This window comes from Cervus canadensis, chromosome 2, assembly GCF_019320065.1.
Source record: "Cervus canadensis isolate Bull #8, Minnesota chromosome 2, ASM1932006v1, whole genome shotgun sequence".
NCBI classification, from domain to species: domain Eukaryota; kingdom Metazoa; phylum Chordata; class Mammalia; order Artiodactyla; family Cervidae; genus Cervus; species Cervus canadensis.
In genome coordinates this window covers 101,588,119-101,602,400 of record NC_057387.1, presented here as the reverse complement: position 1 = coordinate 101,602,400, position 14,282 = coordinate 101,588,119, and the positions used below count along the sequence as shown (strand labels likewise).

General features: G+C 40.9%; 1 non-coding gene and 1 pseudogene across 1 annotated transcript; one reads left to right on the top strand and one right to left on the bottom strand.

Moving 5' to 3' along the window:
• Positions 1–6,042: 6,042 nt before the first annotated feature.
• Positions 6,043–6,114, top strand: TRNAA-UGC. Its single transcript has one exon. It is a non-coding gene; the product is annotated as a tRNA-Ala (tRNA).
• Positions 6,115–13,775: 7,661 nt separating this feature from the next.
• Positions 13,776–13,903, bottom strand: LOC122437488 (annotated as a pseudogene).
• Between the last annotated feature and the right edge of the window lie 379 nt (positions 13,904–14,282).

The window sequence follows — 14,282 nt, the reverse complement described above, 5'->3', positions numbered from 1 at the left end:
ATAAATAAAGAGGAAATGGCCAGAAGTGAGCGCCAAGGGTTTGAGTCACTTTGGGCTCCTGTAACAACATACTATAGGGACCTGGCAGTCCAGTGGTTAAGATTCCACCTTCCAATGAATTGGCTACTTGGTTGGGGAACTGAGGTCCCAAAAGCCGCAGGGTGCAGCCAGAAGTTAAAAACAAATTCCCGTCTGGCTGGCTTAAACAAGCTCATTTTTCAGTTCTGGATGCCGGGAAGTCCAAGATCAAGGTGCTGGCAGATCAGTATCTAGAGAGGGCCTTCTTCCTGGTTTGCAGACAGTCACCTTCTCTCTAGGTCCTCACCTGGTGGAAAGCAGAGAGAAGCAAGCTCTCTGGCATCTCTTTGCAGAAGGGCTCTCATCTCATCATGAGGACTCCACCTTCCTGACCTAATTACCCCCCAGAGGCTCCATGTCCAGTACCATCACATGGGGGCTTGGGGCTTCAACACATGAACTGGCTGGAAAGGGAACACGGCCCCACTATAGGGGTTGAGCAGAAAGGCCAGAAAAACAGATGCAAATTGGAGTGGACAGAGCAAGTAAGCTGAAGTGAGGAGGGGTGGCCCTGGAAGATGCCCCAAAGCACTAAAGATGGATAGCTGAGCCTTTCCTCAGGAGCTTAATGGAGTGGCACCCCACTCCTATTTCCTAACTAAAGTAGGTGGCACGGTCACCTGTTAGAGGGATAAAGGTTGGGTGGAAGATTGAAGGGAATTGTCAAATGTTTGAAAAAACTATTGGGAGGAGAGAAACTCGACCAAAGTAATGTAGAGGCTCACAGAGGAGTATGGAGAGTCTAATCAGAACAACACATATACGTGGAGACTTCCCTGGTGGTCCAGGGGTTAAGAATCTGCCTTCCAATGCAGGCGATGTACATTTGATCTGGGGTCGGGAAACAAAGATACCAAGCCTGGGTGCTGTTAACTACTCAGCACATGCACTCCGGAGCCTGCGCCCTTAAATAAAAAGAACACAGATTAACAAGGAAGCAAGGCTGAGGGGCCCTCAGGGCAGCTGCTGTCCTAAGTGACATGATGGTAAGATCAGTGGGAAATGGATGAGACTCTTGGGGAATGCCACCAACACTGTTCAGCTCCCAGATCTGGGGGGAGATTTTCCATAAGAGGGGAACCGTCTACAGAGAAAAGGTCCTGCTTTAAGGGACTATGGGCAGCCATACAAGTGCAAAGAGCCTCTGAGGCCAGCAGTGGCAGTGCTGGGTTGCAGAACTGCACGGGAACAGTGGCTGTGCCAACTCAACTCCAGGATCCAGTTCTCCCCACCAAGTAAAGCGGGACCCAGGCTGTCAGAGACACCACAGTGCAGTCCAGCCTCCAACCAATCTCCCTTGTTCTTGTCTCACCCTCAACAAGCTGCTTCCTGACTATGACTTGGTTTCTCAAGCTGTGTGATTTCACAGAGGGAAGGTGTCTGCCCACACCCAACAAACACTTAAATTAGGGAGCTCTCAGAGAGCAAAGCCTGTATCTAATTGATCTCTGTGTCCCTAGCACCCAGGACAGGGTTCAGCATTCAGTTGGGGTTCAAAAAGGTATTTGAAAAGCAGATCTGGGGAAGACTGATATGCCCTTAAATACATTTTGTAAAATTCTTGTTTAGGATTTGTGTATTGGTTGCTGTTGAACCCCATTCATATGGATCAGTACCTACAAATCATGTCGGTTCTGAAACATTGACAAGCTCATGTTTCTAAACCTGCAAAATTCAGAGCCTGGTCCTGCACTGTGGTGAATTCACCAAAATCATACTCATTCCCTTTTTAAAAATGTATTTTATTGAAGTATAGTTGATTTACAGATTGTGTTAATTTCTGCTGTACATCAAAGTGATTTTACATATATATATATATACTTATATATATATACACACACATTCTTTTCCATATTCTTTTCCATCATGTTTTACCAGAAGATATCCCTGTGTTATACAGTGGGGCCTTCTTTATCCATCCTGCATGTAATAATTTGCATCTGCTAATCCCAAACTCTCAATCCCTCCACCCCCATCCCCTCCCCGTTGGCAACCACAAGTCTGCTCTCTATGTCTGCAAGTCTGTTTCTGTTTTGCAAAGAAGTTCATTTGTGTCATGCTTTATATTCCACATATAAGTGATATCATACGGTATTTGTCTTTCTCTTTCTGACTTACTTCACTCAGTATGTTAATCTCTAGCTCCATCCATGTTGCTACAAACAACATTATTTCATTCTTTTTATGGCTGAGTAGTATTCCATTGTATATAAAGATCATGGCCCCTCGAGGTCAGTGAACCAGGCTTCTTCTTTGTAAAGTAACATACCCAGAACCATCCCTCCTCATCCCACCAACATCATGAGATCTAGATCTTTTGCCTGGGAATTCCCAGGCAGCCCAGTGTTTAGGACTGGGCTTTGCTGCTCTGGCAAAGAACGTAGTAGGATGGTAGGACTGATTTGGGTTTGGGTGCTATAGGAAGGCAAGGGCCACGCACCTTTCCAGCTCACCACGCCCAGCTCCTCCTCATTCATCCCTCAAAACTTTGGCTGTCGTATATGTAATCTGCACCCAGAATTTGTTGCATTGGTTTTTCAGTGTCCTCAGAAAGAGGACATTTGACTCAGGCTGGGTCAATTTGTTTCCTTTTCCTAAAAATGTCCATAGGGGAAGGGAGACTCCACTTTGTCTCTGCTTATAGCTGTAACTAAAAGTAAGCCTGGGAGCTACAGAGAGTTCCTTATGAAGAGATGCGGAGTTAACAAATCTTTTCTATGGCACTCTGAACTTGCCACACAACTTCTGACACTTCTGGTCACCAAATGTGTGACCACTAAGCAATTCTCTATGACCCCAGCTGGGTGTCCTACAATGAACTCTGTTCTGACATGATTGCCCTGAAGAGAGTGTTACATGGCGCAGATGAAGGGCTCAGTCCCATGAGACAGTCCCCACTTCAGATGCCAGTCCCAAATAACAGGTTACCCACAACTTCTAAACAACTTGGTTACAAATTGGACATTCCCGCATTCCTCTACTCAGATTTGATTAACTTGCTACAGTGGGTCACAGAACTCAGAAACACATTTACCAGTCTGTTAAAAAATTTTATGATAAAGGATACAGATGAAGAAACAGGTGAAGACATACAGGATGAGGTCTGGGAGGATCCCAAGAGCAAGAGCTTCTGTTTCCATGGAGTTAGGGCACACACCTTCCCAGTATTTGGCTGCATTCACCAGCATGGAAGCTCTCAGAAGCCCATGCTCTTGGCATTTTACAGAGGCTTACTTGTATAGGCGTGATCAATTATTTACTCCCATTTCCAAGCCCTCTACCCTCACTGGAGACGTGGGGGTGGAGGCAGGGCTGAAAATTCCAAGCTTCTAACCATAGCTTGGTCTTTCTGGTGACCAGCTCCCGTCCAGGAGCCCACTCAGAGTTGCCCCATTAGAAAGAAAGATGCTCTTATCTATTAAGAAACTACAAGGGTTTCAGCAGCTGAGCCAGGAACTGGCTGCAGAGACCCACACATAGGTTCTATTTTCTCACACACACCATAACACCTACCGCAATGTAGTTACAATACCTAGGTGTGTGTGTCTCTCTCTCCCTGCTAAAAAGTATGCCCTGGGATTATGAGTTCTTCAAGAACAGTAACCTTCACTGTTTCATCTTTGTATCCACGCAATTATGCCCCAAATCTGACACGAAGTAGGAAACAATGAATGTTTGTTGAACTTTCAAACTGGGCACCAAAAATGAGGTTCTCACCTTTCCCAGGTGAAGACTCCCTCAGCCACCAGCAGGTGTCAGGACATGTCTCTCTGGCTTCTGGCTACCAAGCTCCTTGTCCGATCCATAGCGATTGGTAAAAGTACAGGTGAGTCACTGGAGGTAGGAAGCATGAACACCCGGACAACTCTAAGGCCAGGGTGTCGGGCTCTAACAAAAAGTGGTATAATTCAGGCTGCAACAAGCTACTCCTCGTATTCCTCCGGATTCCCAGTAGCATGTTTCCCGAATGCTGAGCTCTTGCCTAAACAGGTTAGATGAACTGCAAAGAGAAGTCTCCCAATAAGAGATCTTCCCTTATAGGTTTTAGCATTCTATGTCTAAAAGACAAATAAACTGTTAAAAAGATACTCATCTATGAAAAAGTACAGAAAATCTAATACAGTGGAGCTGGTAAAGAATCCACCTGCAATGTGGGAGGCCTGGGTTCAATCCCTGGGTTGGGAAAATCCCCTGGGGAAGGGAACAGCTACCCACTCCAGTATTCTGAGCTGGAAGATTCCATGGATTATGTAGTCCATGGGGTCGCAAAGGGTCAGACATGACTGAGGACTTCCACTTCAAAAAAAAAAAAAAAAAGCAAAAACAAACAAAAGAAACTAGATAAAATGAAAAGAAAATATTTTTAATGCATGACTGACCCAGACTGGAATGTGAGGAGTCTCTAGGAGAAAACAGGAGTAAGCCAGTGTGAGAGTCATATTTGTACCGATGTCATATACAGATTCTTAGTGACTCAGCATCTGTGTTTTCATGGACCATGGAGGTATGGAAAAGTAAAAGTGAAAGTCACTCAGTGACTTTGCGACCCCATGGACTGTGGTGAATTCTCCAGATCAGAATACTAGAGTGGGTTGCCATGCCCTCCTCCATGGGATCTTTGCAACCCAAGGATCGAACCCAGGTCTCCCACATTACAAGTAGATTCTTTACCATCTGAGTCACCAGGGAAACCCAAGAAAACTGGAGTGGATAGACTACCCTTCTCCAGGGGATCTTCCCTACCCAGGGATCAAACCGGGAGCTCCTGCATTGAAGGTGGATTCTTTACCAGCTGAGCTACAGGGAAGCCCATCCTGGGCCTAAAGAGAGCAGAAAATAAAGTCAGAGGGCAAGGCTGAGTCACCTCTCCAGCACCCAAGCCACTAATATCCTCAGTGTGCAGCGGGCAAACTAAAAACAAAAACTGGGAGAGTGGGAGTGGGGTTGAAGACATATCCTCACGCGGATCAGAGAAGAGTGAAAAATAAACACAAAACTGCCTCTCCTGAGAATTCTCTATCCCATGCCTCCACTTATATGTGTTTACCTAGGGACATACTCTCCTTATCTGTATGAACCAAACACTCCAAGATGAAAATTTAGAGTGTTTCTGGATTGGCAGGACAGAGAGACAGCTGGGAGAAGCAAACCCAAACTTCCTCTTGAAGAATATGATTAAACTCAGTCCTCAAATATTTCCCACAAAGTTTCAACATGACTCACAATTTTTTTAAAAAGTCTCTGACTACTCGAAGAAACAAATCCCTACAAGCAGAAACAACCAGCTAGAGGATCATACCCATAAAGATCAGAAATATATATTTTTTTAAAATTTTTAAAAAAATTTTTGGCTGCATTGAGTCTCCATTGCTGCACATGGGCTTTCTCTAGTTGCGGTGAGTGGGGTCTACTCTCCGTTGTGGTGCCTGGGCCTCTCATTGCAGTGGTTTCTTTTGTTGCAGAGCATGGACTCTAGACACTTGGGCTTCAATGGTTGCGGCCCCCCAGGATCTGGGGCTTAGGCTCAATACCTGTGATACACAGGATTAGTGGGATGTGGGTGGGGACCTGTGCCATGTGGGATCTTTCCAGACCAGGGATTGAACTTGTGTCCCCAGCACTGCAAGTCAGATTCTTAACTCCTGGACCACCAGGAAAGTACCGAGATACTGCTATTTTGAACTATAAGCTATAATTTAATTATGTTTAATATGTTGCAATAAATTAGAGGGAATTAAAACTACAACCAAGAAAAAGCAAATAGCAATGACTGGAAGTCTAGGCAAGTAACAAGAGAGTCTGAAAATCCTGGGCATTTTCCTTTGTTTAATTTCACTTAGAGAAATTTAGGAACTCTTGACTGCCAGAAAAACCAACAGTAGGGTAACTGGAAGGACTGGTATATGCAGCGTGATCCCTGGCTATATTCACCATATTGAAATTCACCATACTAAAAGCTAGTCAGGGGATGTAGCTCAGTGGTAGAGCGCATGCTTTGCATGTATGAGGCCCTGGGTTCAATCCCCGGCATCTCCATATTTTGGGCTTCCCACGAGGCTCAGTCATAAAGAATCTGCCTGCTAGTGCAGAAGATGCACAAGATACAGGTTTGATCTCTTGGCTCAGGAAGATCCTCTGGAGTAGGAAATAACAACCCATTCCAGTATTCTTGTCTGGAAAATTCCATTGGCAGAGGACCCTGGCAGGCTACAGTCCATGGGGTCACAAGGAGTTGGACGTAGTTGACTGAGTATGCTCGTGCTCACACACATACACACACACACACACGCCTGCAAGTTACAGAGATTGGTGAAGGTTTTGATTTAGAACTGCTGACCTTAGTTAAGCTTCTCAAAACTTTTTTTGATAAAATATACGTAACAGACTATTGAACTATGTGGGAGAATGTGAGGGTGGGATATTTCAAAAGAACAGCATGTATACTATCTATGGTGAAACAGATCCCCAGCCCAGGTGGGATGCATGAGACAAGTGCTCGGGCCTGGTGCACTGGGAAGACCCAGAGGAATCGGGTGGAGAGGGAGGTGGGAGGGGGGATCGGGATGGGGAATACGTGTAAATCTATGGCTGATTCATATCAATGTATGACAAAACCCACTGAAATGTTGTGAAGTAATTAGCCTCCAACTAATAAAAAATTAAAAAAAAAAAAAGAAGTTAGGTTTATACAAATAAAAAATATATATATACGTAACATAGTATTTACCATTTTAACCATCTTTAAGTGTACAACCCAGTGGATTCTCATTGCTTTTTAAGTCTTCTCTTTGTTCTTGATGTTTTGTTGTTCAGTCACTAAGTCATGTCCAACTCTGCAACCCCATAGACTGCAGCACACCAGGCTTCCCTGTCCTCCACTATCTCCTGGAGTTTGTTCAAACTCATGTCCATTGAGTCAGTGATGCTATCTAACCATCTCATCCTTTGCCTCCACCTCCTCCTGTTGCCTTCAGTCTTTCCCAGCATCAGAGTCTTTTCTAATGAGTCAGCTCTGTGCATCAGGTGGCCAAAGTATTGGAGCTTTACCTTCAGCATCAGCCCTTTTAATGAATATTCAGGGTTGATTTCTTTAGGATTGACTGATTTGATCTCCTTGCAGTCCAAGGGACTCTCAACACTCTTCTCCAGCACCACAATTCAAAACCATCAATTCTTCGATGCTTAGTCTTCTTTATGGTCCAACTCTCACATCTGTACATGACTATTGGAAAAACCATAGCTTTGACTAGACAGATCTTTGTCGGCAAAGTGATGTCTGCTTTTTAATAGTCTGTTTAGGTTTGTCATAGGTTTCCTTCCAAGGAGCAAGCATCTTTTAATTTCATGGCTGCAATCACCATCCACAGTGATTTTGGAGACTAAGAAAAGAAAATCTGTCACTGCTTCCACTTTTTCCCCTTCTATTTGCCATGAAGTGATGGGACTGGATGCCATGATCTTAGTTTTATGGTGATAGTTTTATAACATGGTGAATATAACCAATACCACTGAATCATATATTTTAAATTGCTTCAAATGGCAAATTTCACATTATGTGTATTTTAGCAGAATAATAAAATATGAAAGAAAAATACCAAAAAGATAAATTTAAAAATCTGGAAATTTAAAAAACTTATTTTCAAATGATTGATGGTCAAGGAAGAAATCATCATGGAAACTAGAAAATAGATCATACCATTGTAAATCAACTACACTTCAATTTAAAAAGTAAATTAAAGGAAATATTTGAAACCAAAATATTACAGGTCAAATTTTTTGACATGCAGCAAAAGTAGTACTTATAGAGAAATAATATATTTAAATAGTGTATTAATGACCTACTGCTATATATTTCCCCAAAACTTAGTGATTCAGTTTTAACAGCAAACAGTTATTATGTCTTACATTTAATCTCAAAAACAGCCTTGTTGAATGGTCCTCAGAATCTCTAATGATGCTGCAGTCATCTGAAGGCTTGACTGGGGCTGGAGGATGCACTTTAAGTGTCTCACTCATCTTGCTGGCAGGTTGGTACACATTGTTAGCAGGAGGCCTCCATTCCTTTCCTTGTGGACCTCTTCACAGGGCTGATTGAGTTCACACAACCTGCTGGCTGATTTACCGCAGAGCAAACATCCCAAGGTACTGAGGTTGAAGCCACAATGCCTTTTATAATCTACTCTCAAAGTCACACATCATCACTACTACCATCATAGAAATCAGCCCTGATTCCCTCAGGGAGGAAACTACTCAAGGGTGTGAATATTAAGTGGTAAGGACCTTCAAAGACCATTAGGAGCTTCAGTTCAGTTCAGTTCAGTTCATTCGCTCAGTCGTGTCCGACTCTTTGCAACCCCATGAACCGCAGCACGCCAGGCCTCCCTGTCCATCACCAACTCCCGGAGTCCACCCAAACCTATATCCATTGAGTCGGTGATGCCATCAAACCGTCTCATCCTCTGTCGTCCCCTTCTCTTCCTGCCCTCGATCTTTCCCAGCATCAGGGTCTTTTCAAATGAGTCAGCTCTTCACATCAGGTGGCCAAAGTATTGGAGTTTCAGCTTCAACATCAATCCTTCCAATGCTTACTACTATAAATAGTGAAAATATTAAAAACATTTTTTCAAGGCCTCCATCATGGTCCAGTGACTAAGACTCCATGCCCTCATTGCAGGGGACCCAGGTTCCATCTCTGGTCAGAGAACTAGATCCTACATGCTGCAACTAAGAATTCACAAGCTGCAACCAAAGATTCTACATGCTGCAACTACAACCTGCTGTAGCCAAACAAATAAAATAAAAGCATTTTTAAATTAAATTCCAAATATACAAAGAACTGAAACAAATAAGGCAAAAAGTCTAAACTTTTGGAAGAAAATATAACAAAGTGTCTTTAAGAACTTTGGCTGAGAAGAATTTCCTAAAGATGTAAATAAATGCTTACTATTAAGGAGAAGATTGATAAATCTAGCCACTTTAAAATGAATGGCTTTTCATCAAAGAGAATGAAAGGAAAAGCAACCAAACAGACAAATGGGCAAAAGACATTTTTTAAATTTATTTGTTTTTTATTGAAGGATAATTGCTTTATGAATTTTGCTGTTTTCTGTCAAACCTCAACATGAATCAGCAATAGGTATACATATATCCCCTCCCTTTTGGACCTTCCTTCCATTTCCCTCCCCATTCCACCCCTCTAGGTTGACACAGAGCCCCTGTTTGAGTCTCCTGAGCCAGACAGCAAATTCCTGTTGACTGTCTATATTACACATGGTGATGTAAGTTTCCATGTTACTCTTTCCATGCATCTAACCCTCTCATCCCCTCTCCCCCTGTCCATAAGTCTATTCTCTATATCTGTTTCTCCACTGTTGCCTTGTAATACATTTTTCAGTACCATTTTTCTAGATTCTGTATATATGCATTAGAAAATGATCTTTCTCTTTCTCTTTCTGACTCACTTCACTCTGTATAATAAGGTCTAGCTTCATCCACCTCATTAGAACTGACTCAAATGTGTTCCTTTTTATGGCTGAGTAATATCACATTGTGTATATGTACCACAACTTCTTTATTCATTCATCTGTCAATGGACATCTAGGTTGCTTCCATGTTCTAGCTATTGTAAATGCAATGAACAATGGGATACATGTGTCTCTTTCAGTTTTGGTTTCCTCAGGGTATATGCGTAGGAGTGGGATTGCTGTGTCAAATGGTGGTTTTATTTCTAGGTTTTAAGGAATCTCCATATGGTCTTCCATAGTGGCTGTATCAATTTACATTCCCACCAACACTACAAGAGGGTTCCCTTTTCTCCACACCCTCTCCAGCATTTATTGTTTGTAGACTTTTTGATGAGGGCCGTTCTGATTGGTGTGAAGTGATATCTCATTGTAGTTTTGATTTGCATTTCTCTAATAATGAGCTATGTTGAACATCTTTTCATGTGTTTGTTAGCCATCTGTATGTCTTCTTTGGAGAAATGTCTGTTTAGGTCTTTTCCCCACTTTTTGATTGGGTTGTTTGTTTTTCTGGCATTGAGTTGTATGAGCTGCTTGTATATTTTGGAAATTAATCCTTTGTCAGTTGTTTCATTTGCTATTATTTTCTCCCATTCTGAGGGTTGTCTTTTCACATTGCTTATGGTTTCATTTGTTGTGCAGAAGTTTTTAAGTTTAATCAGGTCCCACTTATTTACTTTTGTTTTTATTTCCATTACTCTAGGAGGTGGGTCATAGAGGATCTCGCTTTGATTTATGTCATCAAGTGTCCTGCCTGTGTTTTCCTCTAAGAGTTTTATAGTTTCTGGTCTTACATTTAGGTCTTTAATCCATTTTTAGTTTATGTTTGTGTATGGTGTTAGGAAGTATTCTAATTTCATTCTTTTACATGTAGCTATCCAGTTTTCCCAGCACCATTTATTGAAGAAGCTGTCTTTGCCCAGCAAAAGACGTTTTACAGGTTCCTCTGTCCATGGAATTCTCCACGCAAGAATACTGGAGTGGGTAGCCATTCTCTTCTCCAAGGAATCTTCCCAACCCAGAGGCTGAACCCAGATCTCCCCATTGCAGGCAAATTCTTTACAATCTGAGCCACCACAGAAGCCCAGGCTGTTCATAATATCTCTATTTTCTTTGCAGAGTTCTATGATTTCATTTTTCTATTGCCATATTTTACAGTTTTATAAAATTTAAAGCTTTCTTTACAAATTGAAGTACTGTTAATTTACCATGTTGTTTCAACTCTACAGCAAAGTGATTTGGTTTTATATGCATTTTTTTTCAGATTATTTTCTTTTTTTTTAATTTTTTTTATTTTTTTTTCAGATTATTTTCTATTATAGATTATACAAGAAAAAATTTAAACTTCTATTTGTTCTGTATACTCGAAGCAGACACAGTTATCTCTGAAGGTTCTGAATGACAATATTGATAATAGGGAATTGTACAGTATGGGTCATTTCTCTTTGGCCAGTGTCCCAAGTATATTCCGTGAATTTTAGTCTCATTAGATGATTCCCAAAAAAGGGGTCCCTTGGTTAATTAAGCAAAGGAAGTGTTTCATATTATAATCCTCCCTTGAAGAGTCATAGTGCATGTCAGCATCATGAGGCTCTAAGAAGTCCTGTATCAAAAGAGAAGTCTGTTCAGCTTTGCTTCACCTAGCACTTCCCAAGCTTGTCAGACCTCTTTCCTGTGACATTTCTCATAATATCTGCTAAATAGTTCATCCCCTAAAACTAGCAATGCCTTCTTGGAATAGTTTTGTGGACTAAATAGGATATTTTTTCCCCAAATTTACTTACAAAAATAAATGTACTGTTGTTTAATACATCTTTAGGGATAAATCTGGAGACAGCAGTTTTGTTATACTGTTACAGACCACATTACGGCTAGGCTCCCCTGATTACCATTACTCTTCTTTTTTAAAACAACACAAATTTATTATCTCACAGTTTCCATGAGTAAGGAGTTTGGGTACAAGTTAGCTGAGTCATCTGTTCAGTATCTCACAGTGTTGAAGTGGGATACAATCAAGGTGTCCAAAAGGAATACAATCTCATCTGAAGTTCACTGCGTGTTGGCAGAGTTCAGTTCCTTATAGTTGCCGGCCTGAGGTCCTTGCTTTCCTGAGGGTTTCTGTCATTATTCTTGAAAATGGAGATTATATTAATTATCTATTGCTATATAACACATTACCCCAAAATTTAATGGGGTAAAACAACAATAAACTATTACATCTTGCAGTTTCTGTGGGTCAGGAATGCAGGAGCAATTTGGCAGGGAAGTTCAGAATCTTTCATGAGATTGCATTTGAGATGTCAGCTAAAGTTGTAGTCATCTGGAAGCTTGACTGGGGTTATGGGATCTGCTTCCAAGTGGCAAAGTTGGTGTCAGCTGTTGGTAAGAGGTCCCAGTTCCTTTCCATGTGAGTATCTCCCAGAGTTACTTAGAATCTTCATAAAATAGTGACTTGTTCCTCAAAAGCAAGTTACCCAAGAGACTAAAAAGCAGAAGACCTACTTTATGACCTCCGCTCAGTAGGTTCATACTATCACTTTGGGAGAACTCTAAAGATCTCACAAGTCAGTCTTTATTAAACGTGGAGGGGAAGAACACAAGAGAATGAATATCACAAGGCCACAAAAGTTACTGAGAGTAAATCTTAAATATTCCCACCTCCCATACATACACAAAAAGTAATTATGTAGTTTAAGAGATGTTAACTAAATCATTAACAAAATTATTAACAAAATTACTGTGACAATCATTTTGCAATATATGGTGGTGGTTTAGTTGTTAAGTTGTGTCCAACTCTTGTAACCCCATGGACTGTAGCCTGCCAGGCTCCTCTGCCTGTGGGATTATCTAGGCAAGAGTACTAGAGTGGGTTGCCATTTCCTTCTCCAGGGGATCTTCACAACCCAGGAATCAAACCCAGGTTTCCTGCATTGCAGGCAGATTCTTTACCAACAGAGCTATGAGGGAAGACCTTGCAATATATAGGCATACCAAATTATCAAGTTATGTCCCTTAAGCTTGCACAGTATTACATGTCAATCAGATCTCAATAAAACTGGGAAATTTTTTTTCTGAAAAAATATTCCCTTGTATAGAATTACTATATTTTATCCATATATCAATTGATGGACACTTGGTCTTCTTAATACCTTTTGGTTGTAACATTTTTTAAATAACAAATAAATAAATATCAAAAGGAGAGCATTATTGGGTACCATCTTGGAGCCTAGCTACCAAAGTTGTTGGACTATATTGAAAACAAATATTTCCCTCTCACCTCAGTCTATGACATAATAATCTGGAAAATAATATGTACATACAATTGAATGGGACTAAAGAATAAAGAATATTGAGAGTTAATGAAGGTGTCTTGAATTTTCTTGGCAAGTTACTATTGTTCAAGGATTCCTTGAAGTTCTGTCTTGATTACACCTTGATTTCACTTTCATAAACGATGGCTCTGTCCTCATTTTCTATCAGATTATTTATAAGCAGAAATGGATTCCATCTATTCTACATTTCATGTTCTTTAAGTGAACCATGTTCTTTAAGTTTGTGGTTGAAGAATCAAAAACTAAAACAAAACAAAAAAGACTTTTACTAGATTGATAGGATGCAAGTTACATGCAAAATGGAATATAGTGGAAGATACTTAGAAATTCAAAGTCTATCAACATCTCAGTGAGGGCGTGCATGCTAAGTCACTTCAGTCATGTCCAACTCTTTGCAACCATATGGACTATAGCCAGCCAGGCTCCTGTCCACAGGATTCTCCAGGCAAGAATACTAGAGTGGGTTGCCATGCACTTCTCCAGGGGATCTACCTAACCCAAGGATTGAACCCATATCTCTTACCTCTCTTGCATTGGCAGGTGGGTTCTTTACCACTAATGCCACCTGGGAAGCTCTATTAACATCTCAGTGTCCTCAAGCAAATTAAGCCTAATAATCCTTTCTTATAGGAGACTCTGTGCTTGTGTGTTTAAGGGGAAAAAAAATCAAGTATAAATCAAGGTCAATTAAAAAGATCTTTATAAATTTTTTCTGGAAGAGGCTTTATAGTATTTTCTCATTTAGATCGTTTGCTTAAATATTTCAAGGTAAGTAAAGAACTAAGGTCCATTTGGTTGCAGAACATTTAGATTGTTCTGACTAATGCAATCTTCCTCACTTTTTTTTAATATGGAGCACTTCATGAATTTTTGTGTCATCATTGAGCACAAAAATAATTGAGTATCATTGAGGCCATGCTAATCTTCTCTGTATTGTTCCCATTTTAGTATATATACTGCCAAAGTGAGCAACACCTACCTGTTTACCTGAATTCCACAGATTTCAAGTCAGCTAAGTGAACTTGAAATTTAGTCTGTCTTGGAGAAGGAAGCACTTTCTGTGGCAGGGCTATGTCACTTCATATTAAGCCTGCACAACCCCATTGAGTTCAACAAGCAGACTGAGAAGTGTTATTTCTGTTCTGCCCTGTTTGCCTAGGCCACAGCATCATGTTTGTTTCCAAAGGTGTTCAGATTCTGTAAAACCAAGTGTCACAAAAACTTCAAGAAGAATGAAATCCTCACAAGATCAGATGGACTAAAGCATTCTGGATAGCAACTATATAGAACTCACAGGGGTAATTCACTTGAATTTGAAAAATGTATTCCATAGCTCTCACTGTCAAATAAC